The following is a 12,897-nucleotide window of genomic DNA, read 5'->3' as shown; positions in this document are numbered from 1 at the left end:
TCTCCGGGAGGTGGCGCCTGGACACATAATCAGAGGCTTTCTCAGGGTCAATACTCAGAAGATTCTGCTCTTGGCGTACTAATGTAGGGTGAATTAAGTCCAGGATATTTTATATGTTGATGGTTCTGTGATTACTTTTTATAAAACCTGTCTAGTCTTTCTGGAGGACTTCTGCAGCCACCAGCTGCACCACTCATATCTTCATCAAGAGCTTTGCATAAAGGTTGAGCAACGTTATTGGGTGATAACTGCTCGATTCCTGTGGGTCCTTGCAAAGCTTCAGGAGCAGGATTACTTCAGAGCATTTCATACCTTCTGGGAATACTTTATTCTGGACACACTGGTCTAAGATATTTGGGGCAATTTCTAGTCTGAAAGTGTGAATGAAATCTGCTATAAGACAATCCAAACTTTGGGCTCTACCGGTCAAGAGGGATGTGACTGATTAGTCCACCTCTGTCAATGTTGTGCGTGTGTCCCTGAACTGACTGCTGTCAGGGATTACTTTTTGAAGAGGAAGTCTACCCAGGATCAGATCTGGTTGCATTACATAATAACCGTGCAACTATCACGCCATGTTCATTTACAGCTGGCCATTCTTGCTTTCACAAGAGCAGTACATTGAAAAGGCGGGTAGGGTAAGAGGTATGCCCTTGCCTGAAATGAAGGCTATAAAATTTCATACAGTATCAGAACAAAATGAGAATTTTTATTGCTTAATTATTGAAGCCCACGGGAAAGGGCACAGGTGTTTGCCTTCACTTCACCTGATCCACAGAGCTAACTGTAACAGACTTGCAGGCCAAGCCCCCTTCTTCAAAGCCAGGTGACAAGACCTGCAGGGTGAAGCCCACGGGAAAGGGTGCTGGTGTTTGCCTTCACTTCATGTGATAGACGGAGCTTGCCTTAGCGGACTTGCAGGCCGCGCCCCCCTCCGCTTCAAAGCCAGGTGACAGGACCTGTAGGGTGAAGCCCGTGGGAAAGGGTACAGGTGTTTGTCTTCACTTGCCTTCGCGTCAGCTGATGCAGGGAGGACACAGTAACAGACTTACAAGCCTTTGGGCTGACTGCACAAAATACCCAGACTCGTCGTTAGTGGAAAAGGTTGCTTTAAGGTGACAGACTGTGGTTTACTAAAACAAGCTAACCTGGCTCCCTGGCATTATAGACTGACAGATCAATTAACAATCGTCCAAAACAAATAAATAAATAAGCAATTCAAATTCATCACTTCCTGTTCCTTGTTCCGTCCCCTCCCCTCAATTCCTCTCAACCTTCATTCCCATATTCTCCCATCTTCTCCCCGAGGCCACGCCCCTCCTTCTTCAATATCCCTTCCCCCTCTTTGTACCCCAGGGGTAGTCTGTTCGTGCAAACAGCACTATCCACCTGTTAGCCCCTTTGGGCCTCACTTAATAACCGACGCACACCAGCTTCGGAGAAACACATCTCTTTATTCTTCATACAAGTGGAAAGTGCCCTTCTCCTCCTCCCCCCTCCCTTTCCCCTACGTCACATCCGCTTGTGACATTGCCTCAGGCTTTGGTCCCTTAAAGAGGCTGTCCCATACAACACCCTCGGACAAATGTCCTTGGAAGGGCTTTAACTGGAACTGTGCCAACCATGGCTTAACATTCTTCCACTAACCTCGGAGGTCTCTTGATCACTCTTTGTGGTCATCTGCGTGACTTAACTTGAGCCACTGTCAGTCTCTTCAGTAGGAACCAACTGACGTAGAACCAGTGGTTCGCGAGGGACCCACTCCTCGTCCTGCACATCATAATGTTCAGGGTCTGGGTCAACTGGCAGAGGTCTTTCCTCCTCTCCTCTCATGACGTGTTTGAACAAGGAACTATTTCTGGTTACCTCCTTTGAGTCATTTGCTGCTGTCACCATCGTTCCCTTGACAGCAATGACTTGTAGGGGCTTGGGTGTGAACTGCGAATCTGTCTTCCTGATCGTGTTTTGCTGGACTCATACTTCATCTCCAACTTGGAACTCCTTTGCCTGAGCTCTCCTTCTGCCGTCTGTTTCAGTTCTGCCATTCTCCTTTCTTTCGGCATTCCCTTTGGGTGACTTCTCGGTCCGGTTCAGGCCTGGTTGTCGGGTTGTTGATGGTCCTGGTCCTGACTTGGTATTTCATCATGAGCTCAGCCGGGGTTTTGTTGGTGGCTTCATGGGGTGTGTTGCGGTTGTCTATCAACATTCGACACAACGCCTGGTGAGGGTCTGCATCCTCAATTGGCGCTCTTTGTATCATCTTTTTTTAATTGAGGCCATGAATCTTTCCGCCATCCCGTTAGCTTGGGGCCAGCAGGGGCGTGATCCTTTGGTGGGTAAACCCCATGTGTGTTGCAAATATCCCAAATTCATGTTCACTAAAGAGCAGACCATTGTCCGACTTTATTGTCGAATGTGGCTGCTACATGGGCGAATGCTGTGGATGTCACCCTCTTTACGATGGGGAATCTGGAGTGTTCGTCAATGAAGAGTAACAAGTATTCACCTGTCTCGAGTGGCCCATAGAAATCTACTGCAACCCTTTCCCATGGGTGGTCTGAGATTTTGGTCACTCTTAGAGGCACTGGGGGTTCTGCCTTTGTGGTGCATTGACCCACCGCGCAGTTCTTCATCCACCGGTCGACCATATCGTCCATGAAGGGGAACCACAAATGGCACCTGAGTTGACTCTTGGTGTTGTCCGCGCCCCTGTGGCCTTCATGCGCAGTCTTGATGATTGCAGACCTCAGTGTTGGTGGAATAACCAGTCGACAGCCCCTTAGTAGGATTACTTTGGACAACTAGTTTGGTATGTATTTTGGCAAGCCTTTCAAGCTCATCTCTGCAGGCCCCGGGGTGTCCTTGAACAGCCCGGCGAAAATCCTTCCATCTATTGTTTTCTGTTAAGCTTATGCCTAAAGCCATGGAGGGGTCCACATCCGACGCAGCGGCAATGGCTTCTATGGAGACGGCTGGGGGCAGCGCGTTGGCTGTTACGTAGCTGACGTACTCAGAGTCACCGGGTCTGGGGACTGGTTTGGCATTTGGGTGCCGTGATAGGTGGTCAGTGAGGTTGTTCTCGCCTCCCAGTCGATGGCTGATTTTGAAATCATATTGCTGTAGGCGAATGCCCCACCGTTCGATCCATGGGGGCATTTTCATTCTTGGATTCCCGAAGAGGGACAACAGGGCCTGATGGTCCGTGATAAGTGTGAATCTTTTCCCGATGCCAAAATTGTGAAAGTGTTCACAGGCCCAGACGGCTGCCAGGCTTTCTTTCTCTGCCTGGAAGTACACCGATTGTGGGGGAGCCAGCGCTCTGCTGGTGTATGCCACTACGTGTCTTGGGTTGGTATCAGGGCCGCTAGTTTGAGCGAGAATGGCTCCTAGGCCTACAGGGCTGGCATCTACAACAATCTCAGTATGCCAGTCGGGATCGAAGTATGAAAATTTCCTGGCTTCGGTGAGGGCTTGTTAGATTGTGTCAAATGCGCTTTGACAGTCATCTGTCCAGTTGAAAGGAGCTTCTTTTTGTAGCACTTAATAACGGACGCACACCAGCTTCGGATAAACACGGCACTTTATTCTTCATACAAGTGGAAAGTGCCCTTCTCCTCTTCCCCCATCCCTTTCCCCTACGTCACATCTGCTCGTGACGTTGCCTCGGGCTTTGGTCCCTTACAGAGGCAGTCCCCTACAACACCACCCTCCTTACCACGATAATAATCCTTCAGCTTCAACCAACCATCATTTAGCTAACCTTATCCCAAGCTACCGGTCCACTATCCGCCATCTCCCCAATGTCTGAAAACCTCCAAACTAATCACCAAACCTTTCAATGAAAGCCTGCCTGACCTGCCACATCAGCAACAAAGAACATCAAAGTACAAATATTCCTTTCTCTCTGCCACCCTGGTCTGTCACCAAAAGAAACCACTTGCTCTCCAATATTACTCAACTCCCCATAAACCGTACACCCCTATACCAACATTAACAGGGTGGGTGGGTGGGCAACACAGAACAGCGTTAACTGCCAAAAGTTCCAGGACCTTGCCGGCACCTGTATAGATAAAGCAGGTGGCAATCTATCTCTGCCCTACTTGCTGGCCGGGTGCAGTGCCCAAAACCTGACCAGGGAGCACCACGTACCGTGTGCTCCCCGGGGACACCTTTGGGTTGACTGCACAAAATACCCAGACTCATCGTTAGTGAAAAAAGGCTGCTTTAATGTGACAGGCCATGGCTTACAAAAACACACCAACCTGGCTCACTGGCCTTACAGACTAACAGATCCATTAACAATCGCCAAAAACAAATAAATAAATAAACAATTCAAATTCATCACTTCCTGTCCTTTGCTCCCGCCCCTCCCTTCAATTCCATTCAACCTTCATTCCCACTTTCTCCCATCTTCTTCCCAAAGCCAGCCCCTTCCTTCTTCAATACCTGTTCCCACTCTTTGTACCCCCGGGGTAGCCTGTTTGTGCAAACAGCACTGCCCACCCTACTTACCGAAATAATAATCCTTCGGCTTCAACCAACCATCATTTTACCAACTGTGTCCCTGGCACCAGAAAAACCCTCCCCAGAGGTGTTCTTTCTACCCTACGTCGCTATAATATTCCTATTTAACTCTTGTCTTGTCTTGTCATAGTATTACACACACTATATGTTTTCTCGGAACGCGAGTCATGGTTTCGGAAAACTGAGAGAGGTATACAAATAGATGACCTGTAGAGGCATTTGTTGAAGTTTAAAAACTGCCTACTCATGGTTGCCTGAAAGGAATAGCAAATCCTGCAATACCTGAATACCCTGGGACCTCTGACACTGCTATGGTGCATTGTCTCGTCAAGCACGGCTTTGGTTGCAAACTTGTGGGCATGTGTGAGCCTACAGAGACTGCATCACGGTCATACTGTCTCAGCTGAGTCATGAACCGAGAGATGGAAGAAAGTCTGCTGGGTGACAAAAGTCACTGCTACAATGCCTGTTTCGAGCTTCCACAACCAAGTGCCAGAAAGTTAGTCTGCTGGGTATCCCAGTTACTGAATCTGACCACCTGCTCCCAACAAGTGTTACTCTAACACCCGGCAAGGTCAGAGGCCGAACCAGAGCCAATGGCAGCTTACCTTGGAGACCAGTCAGTGACATCATTCATCATAGAAGGTACTTTTTTACTCCTGGGTACTTACCTCCAGGCGAAGCCGCAGCGAAAAGGGACAAGTGTGCTGTGATCTGCCCGCCGCTGTGGAAGTCATCCCAGCTCCTTGCTGGACTGTCTTGGGTCCTTTGGGCCCCCATAGCATCTGGGCCCCCCTGCCAACACTTCCACAAGGACCACGCTGGTTTATTACCAGGCAACTACCGGCACAAAAGATAGGCCCTAGCCACCTGCCTCGCTCTCATCCCACTTGCCGCAGCTGTGAAAACCCGCCTCCAGGCAAAGCTGCGGCAAAGTGGAACAAGTGTGCTGTGATCTGCCCGCCTCTGTGGGAGTCATCCCTGCTCCTTGCTGGACTGTCTTGGGCCATTCAATTTGAGCCCCCATACTATCTTTGTCTCCATACCATCTGGGCCTTCTCTTGACGGCACTTTCACAAGGAGCACGCTGGTTGTTATCAGGCAACTACCAGCACAAACGAGAGGCCACGCCCATCTGCCTCATTCTCATCCCGCTCGCCCCGGCTTGGAAAACCCACCTCCAGGCTAAGTGAGACATAGCTGTCTGCAGCTGTCCGCGGAGGGACTGCAGCCAATGACCCTATAGTCATGGTCTTCCCCGCCTGCTGGCCCCTTCCAGCACCTTTGTGGATAGCATTACCCGCTGTCTGGACGTTCACCAAGGTACTGTTCATCCTTTCCATGACTGTTTCAATACCTACCAGTTCGCCCCCCAGTCCCACTCAAATATATTGTTGCTCTACAGCTACCCGTTCAAATTCTAATCTTGTTAACCCACAACTTGCTGATACCGCCGCCACTATTGACCTGGGCCTATGGAATGATAGGTCACTCTGCAATTAGACCACAGCAGTACTGGACCTTTTTCTAGATTTACATCTTCACTTCCTCTGTATAACTGAAACTTGGATTCTTTCCCAAAAGTCAACTGTAGCCGCTTCTCTCACTTCCTCCCTATCCTCCTTTGCCTATGTGCCTCGTGCCAATAGACGTGGTGGCGGTGTTGGTGTACAATATCTCTCTAACTGCTTATCTATCCCTTCTCCTATCTCCTTACCGGAATACTCCTGATTTGAGTTCATGCATAAGATTTTCTCTGTTCCCCATGCCATTTCCTTTGTCATTGTTTACTGCCCAACAGGCCCACTTGGGTCATTCTGTGAGGACATTAACCACCTTCCTGGTCAGATCCTACCTAGTCCTACTCCACTTGTCTTACTTGGAGACTTTAATCTTCATCTCTCCTCTACTCATTCCCCATCTCCTTTTCTAGCCATACTTGATTCTCATCTGCTCTCTCCACTACTCTTTTCTTCCCACTCATACCTCTAGTTCCACACCCGACTTGATTTTTATTTCCTCATTTACTGTTTCCTCTATATCTGCTCTACCTGTCCACTTATCCAACCATTCCTTACATTCTGATTCATTGCTCCCAACCACTTCTCCTAGTATCTCTAGTTCTTCCTAAGCCAATACATTCTTTAGGCGTGACTTATGTAACTTCAATTCCTCACTCTTCTATAACACCTGTATTAACTCCCTTCCGTCTCTCACAAACTTGTCTGCCCTCTCAGCGGACGAAGCAACATCCACTCTTTCTTCATCTCTTGCTTCTAGCCTTGATCAACGTTTTCCTCTTTCTCCTTTTCAGCCTACTCGCAAACCTGCCCAACCCTGGCTGTCTTCCTATCTCTGTGTTAGGCGCCGCTTTCTTCGTCGCCTTGAAAGGTGCTGGCTTAAACTCTGTTCTCCTGTTAATTACACCACTTACTTTTTGTATCATACTCTCTATGTCAACTGTATTAACTCTGCTAAACACACTTATTTCTCTGACCTCCTCCATACTCATTCTACTCACCCTTGGTGTCTCTTTCAAACATTAACTCGGCTTCTTTCTCCTCTTTTACCTGATCCTTCTATTAATTAATCTTTATCAGAAACAGATCTTGCTAATTTCTTTTCCTCTAAAGTTCACTCTTAACGTCAAGATATTGTATTGTCACCCTCTTATAACTCCTCTCCTTCACCACTCCCCACCCCTTCCAACACTATCTCTAACTTCACCCATGTTTCTGACTCTGAGGTACCTCTCCTCTTGGCTAAAGCTCACCCCACCGCTGCCCCTACTGACTCTATTCCTTCTTCACTCTTTCCCAAAATCTATCTGCTGATGATACCCTTTCTTACCTCCTTTTTCAATATCTGTCTCTTCACTTCTACCTTCTCCTCTGTTTTCAAACATGCTATCATAATTCCTATCTTAAAAAAGCCTACAGCTAATCCCCTTCTTGTCTTAAACTATTGTTGTATATCTCTCTTACCTTTTTTATTTAAACTCCTTGAGCGTCTTGTATATTCACAAATCTCCACATTCGTATCTGGTCTATCTCTTCTTCCTCCTACTCAGTCTGGCTTTCGTACCCGTCACTGCACTGAAACTGCCCTGACCTGCGTGCTTAATTCTCTTCTCATAGCTTGTTATTCTAAACACTCCTCTCTTCTTATTCGTCTTTATTTATCTGCTACCTTCGACACCGTGGATCACTCTTTGCTACTGGATTCTCTCTCCTCGTTTGGTTTCGTGCTCTGTGCTATTGCGGTTTTCTTCTTACTTATCCAAGCACACTTTTTCTTTTTCCCCTGGATTATGTTGTTCCTCAAGGGTCAGTTCTTGGACCTTTTTCTATTCTCTTTATACATTTCTTTCCTTGCCCCTATAATCTCTTCTTTTGGTATATCTCACCACTTCTCTCACTTTCTGTCTTTTTCCTCTTTTACGCCTGACATTCATTCTACTCTCTCAACTTGCCTGTCTGCTATTAAATCCTGGATGACCTCCCATTTTCTCACTTTGAATGCCGGAAAGACCTGAAGTCTTATTCTTTCCTGCTAATACTCTCTTACCACAATCTCCTCCCCCTTCTATTTCTTTCCTCCTACCAGTCTATCCAACTCTTCTACTGCCCATAATCTTGGTCTCCACTTCGATTCCAACCCTTCCTTTGCTCATCATCTCTCTCTGACATCCCGTCCCTATCGATTTCATCTCTACAACATTCGCAAAGTCCGCCCTTTTCTCACTTTCCACACCTCAAAACTTCTTATCTCGTCGTTAATCTTCTCTCGACTTTTCTACTGTTCTGTCACCTTCTTTGGCCTTCCTCACTCACATCTTGCTCCTCTTAAATCTATCTATTACTCGTCTGTTCACTCACTCTGTCTTCTCTGTTATTGTGACTCGATCTCTTCTTCTCTCACCTCACTTGGTTGGTTGTCTTTCTACTCTCAGCTTAAATACAATTTTCTTTGCATAGTCTTTAAATCTCTCTCTGGACTTGCCCCTGACTATCTTGCATCTCTTCTTTCATTTCTCTTCTTTCATTATACTCTCCCTCTCGTTCCCTCCTCTCCTCAGATCATTTTAGACTGACTGTTCCCTTTCCTCCTTATGCTCCATCCTGCTTTCGTTCCTCTCAGCTCCTCGCCCCTCTTCACTGGAACATGCTCCCTCTGTCTCTTCGCTCTATTACTTCTTACTCCTTGTTCCGTTCCTCCCTAAAACACATCTGCTTCAATACCCTGATTAATTGTTACCGCCTGCTGCTGAACCATGATTTGTATCACTGTTTTTATGTACCTTTGATCTCCTATGTAAAGCCCTTTCATTGATTGTTACCGGCTGTTGCTGAACCATGTTTTGCACCACTGTTTTTATGAACCGTTGATCTCCTACGTAAAGCGCTTTGGATAAAGGCGCTATATAAAGAACAATAAAAATACAAATACAAAATCGTCTAATTGTTCCTTCTCCTTCCTTCCCTTTTAAACATTGCCCACCAACAACCCTTCTCATAGACATACAATCTTAAACTGAGAGAACCGTTCTCTATTTCCTCTTGTTTCGTAATTCACCCGACTTCCTTTCCTCCAACACTACCCCTTTACATTGCTCACCATGACAACATCACTTTTCTCTGCTCTTTCTTCTACCTATAGCAACACTTCATAAACCCGTCATAGCCGGCTAACCCCTTCTGTAACTTTCATTACTAAAACTCCCTCCAACTGCCATGGTCACCTTACTTCTCTAAATAATTGTAATAGCCCTATTGCCGTTAATCCCCACCATCAAAACATTCTCTTGGGAAATACACTTTATCCAACTGGCCCAAAACCTTTATACCCATACATTAACAGACACCCTGCACACATTGACCGATCCCATATAATCGTCTTCAGAACACCACCTCGTGCTGTATCTGTGAAAGAAAAAGACAAATTAAGCACCACACGTAATTGAACTCAATCCACCTTACTGCACTCCGCTACTCCTCTTCTATCATACCTAAGACCTGCCACTGTAAACCTCTTATTATATTTTGTCCCCAATAATTCCTTGAACTTCAGAAAATGTTCTCCTCCTCCTTGCTCACTAAATCCCCTTTCTGTTTCCTAAACAGGGCACCACTGTCCCTCCCTTCCCCTAGCAGCCAAATAACTTCTTTTCCGTCCTTATTTATTGAGTTTATCTATTAGTTATTTATTATATTCATAACCACTTCCTTGCCCCAAACCTCCTGCAATTAAACCATTGTAAATCTTCACCAGCACCCTTATTATGCACCTCCCCTTATAGACCCTACGCTCTAAGATTTTGTCCGTCCCACCTCGTCCAACCTCTCCCCCTCTAACCTGCTAACCGCCCATTTTCACCAACACCCTTTCTTCTACTTTCAAACCCTTTAACCCATTCTCTTCCCCGCAAAACACCTCTTCAGAGAACTATCAGGTCCTTGTCAACACATTGGCCCCTTTAACCATCTCCCCATTTTTATTCTCATTTAAAAAAAAATTCTTTCTTTCTTTCTTTCTTTCTTTCTTTCTTTCTTTCTTTCTTTCTTTCTTTCTTTCTTTCTTTCTTTCTTTCTTTCTTTCTTCCTCTCTTATACCCCATGCCGATCCACTCACTGAACCCCAGCACCACATTCCCACCAGCCTACTGCTGCCACCAACAATTTTGTTGTGAAAACCTAAACCTCCTCTGATGCTCCCCTTGTTATTATTTCTCTTTATGTATGTATTATTTATTTATTTATTTCATTTATATAGCACACCGAACCCTTAGGTATCTGGGCGCTTGTGCTTGAGAATACGGTTACATTGCAAAAACTTGATTATACAGTTACATGGCTGATTACAGGTATAGTATCTATACATGCTTGTTCAGTTACATTACCACAAATGATTACAAATTACATTTCAAGCTTAGTCAGTTTCAATACATTCTTACATTTACAGAATACATTTTACTAGTTCCACTAAGCAGGCCTTGTTTTTTATTTTTTTATTTTTTTTTATTTTTATATGGTTTATAATAAACCTTTAAAAACAGAGAAGGAAGATAGAACCCATCAGACAAACACAAGCGAGTTACAAATCTCCACACTCGATCGATCCCAACTTCATACATCAAATACGACCACAGGGCATGAACTTGGAGCAGTGATTAGACACAAGGCACGCTCGTAGTTTCTAAGTTGTGTGTTCCTTCATCCTCAAGATGTTCAAGTCGTGATGCCATAGCTTCCAAGAAAAAGGTTAACGCTAAAATTAGTCTTTGATCGGTTGCATCAAACATTAGTTGCCACCAGTCTTTTACACGATAGGTCGCTCTTTCCAACGTGATACTTCCAAATTGTCGAGTTCTATCCTCAGTGAGACCCACGCAGAATAGAACAAGATGTTTTAAAGTTTCTTTTGTTTCATTACACAATCGACAAAGATCAGAATGCAACTCATTTTTTACCCAACAGTTAGTTCTTTCGCGAGTTTTAAAAATATTGAGACGAAACATCATATAAAGTCTTCTTTTCCTTTCATCAGGAAATTGTTTCCAAGGAATGTGTATCTCGTTTAACGCTCGTTTTTCACCAGGAGCATCTTGCATAAGTTTATAGGTGCGTCTAAGGTCACAGGTCTCACACCAATCACGTCTCCAGAGTTTGTTTTTGACATGATCAGGATTAATATGTAGTGTTTCAAGGTCTGTGTCTAGTTCTATGAGCACGTTTTTACATCGTTGCACCCATAAATACAGTACAGAGTTTTTATTGGTTTCTCCTGGATTTAGAAGAATTTTAAACTGCAAGGTAAGGTCTTTAAGAGACATTTTACGAAGCAAGGTCAATGAATTCCAAATCACTCTTGCATTGATAGATGTTAGACTCAGCTCATATTGTATACATGCAGAGGGAATGCTTCTAGGTAAACCAAGGACTTTAGTCCAAAAGATGTTTTCGATCGAGTTCCACAAATCGGCTGAGCAGCCAAAAGCACATTCTGCCCCATAGATTAGGGCTGGGGTGGCTTTTTGTTTGAAAAAGGATATAACTGGAAGCATGGAATACCGGCCATATTTCTTATGTAACACCATAGCCTGTGTAGCCAGTTGTCGGCTCTTCAGTTTTGTTTGTTCCACCCATGGAGCGTCGTTCAAACTGGAACTAATCCTCATGCCTAGGTATTTGGTATCAGTGATAGAATGAAGTTGTATTTTTCCTATATGCCATTTAAAGGTGGGTTGCGTGATGATTTTTTGACCACGCAGATCTCTCAATACAAGGATTTCCGATTTTGCAGCATTTATGCATAATTCGTTTTTTTCAACATAACGTACCAATGCTGTTAATTTCCGTTGTAGACCGATTGGAGTTAGGTCTAACAAAATTAAGTCATCTGCATAGAGTAGATGACTCACGTGAGATCCGTTAACTTTTGGTGAAAATGATCCCTCTCCGTTAATTGTTTGGTCAATGTCATGAAGAAAGAAGTTGAAAATAATGGCGGCAAGAGGACATCCTTGTTTTACACCTCGAAAAGTTTGGATTGGTGTTGACAAATTCCCTTGGCAATCAAGACGTATTCTGACATTTGTCTCAGTGTGCAAGTCTTTTACTGCAGCAAGAAGGCTTGGAGGACACATTGTTTTTTCAAGTTTTGCCCAAAGTATATCCCTGTCTATACTGTCGAAGGCTTGGGATAGGTCAATTACTGCCAAGTAAATCTTGGTCCCAGTTCTTATTGCCTCCATTTTCAGGGTATTGACAATAAATAGATTCAGGCTGCACCCCCCAACTCCTTTCACAAAGCCACTTTGTCTTTGATCAACAAAATGGTTTTGCTGGGACCATTCTAGAAATTTATTTTTTAACATGGTAGCATAAACCTTGCTTAAGACGTCGAGAAGCGCAATCGGGCGATAGTGTGCCGGATTTAGTCTGTCGCCTTTTTTAAACACAGGAACAATTATAGCACTCTTCCATGATGTTGGTGTCTCACATCTTGACACAATTTTCTTGAATAAGGTATTACAAAAGTTTGCCCAAATTTGTGGGTTTTCTTTCAAGGTAAAGTTGGTAAGACCATCAGGCCCAGGGGCACGTGAGGTACTTAAGTTGTTAATTGTTTCTAAAATATCTTCTTCTTGAAACTCCAGATCCCAGGGCTCCATTTTTGCCAGTCCAGATTCTATAGTAGAGCCTTTTTTTCCATACAAGTTTTTATAGTAGGTTATCCAGACGCTCTCACTAACCATGTTAGTCTGTACAGCACTCTGAGAGCCAGAAAGATTATTTATTAGACTCCAAAAGTCGCGTGTATTACTACTTCCAAGTTTTGATAACATAAGTTCAGCGTCAGATTGCAGCATGA

Source organism: Ambystoma mexicanum, chromosome 7p (assembly GCF_040938575.1).
Source record: "Ambystoma mexicanum isolate Mex_15411 chromosome 7p, UKY_AmexF1_1, whole genome shotgun sequence".
In the NCBI taxonomy this organism is placed as follows: Eukaryota; Metazoa; Chordata; class Amphibia; order Caudata; family Ambystomatidae; genus Ambystoma; species Ambystoma mexicanum.
Note: the sequence above shows the minus strand (reverse complement) of the source record.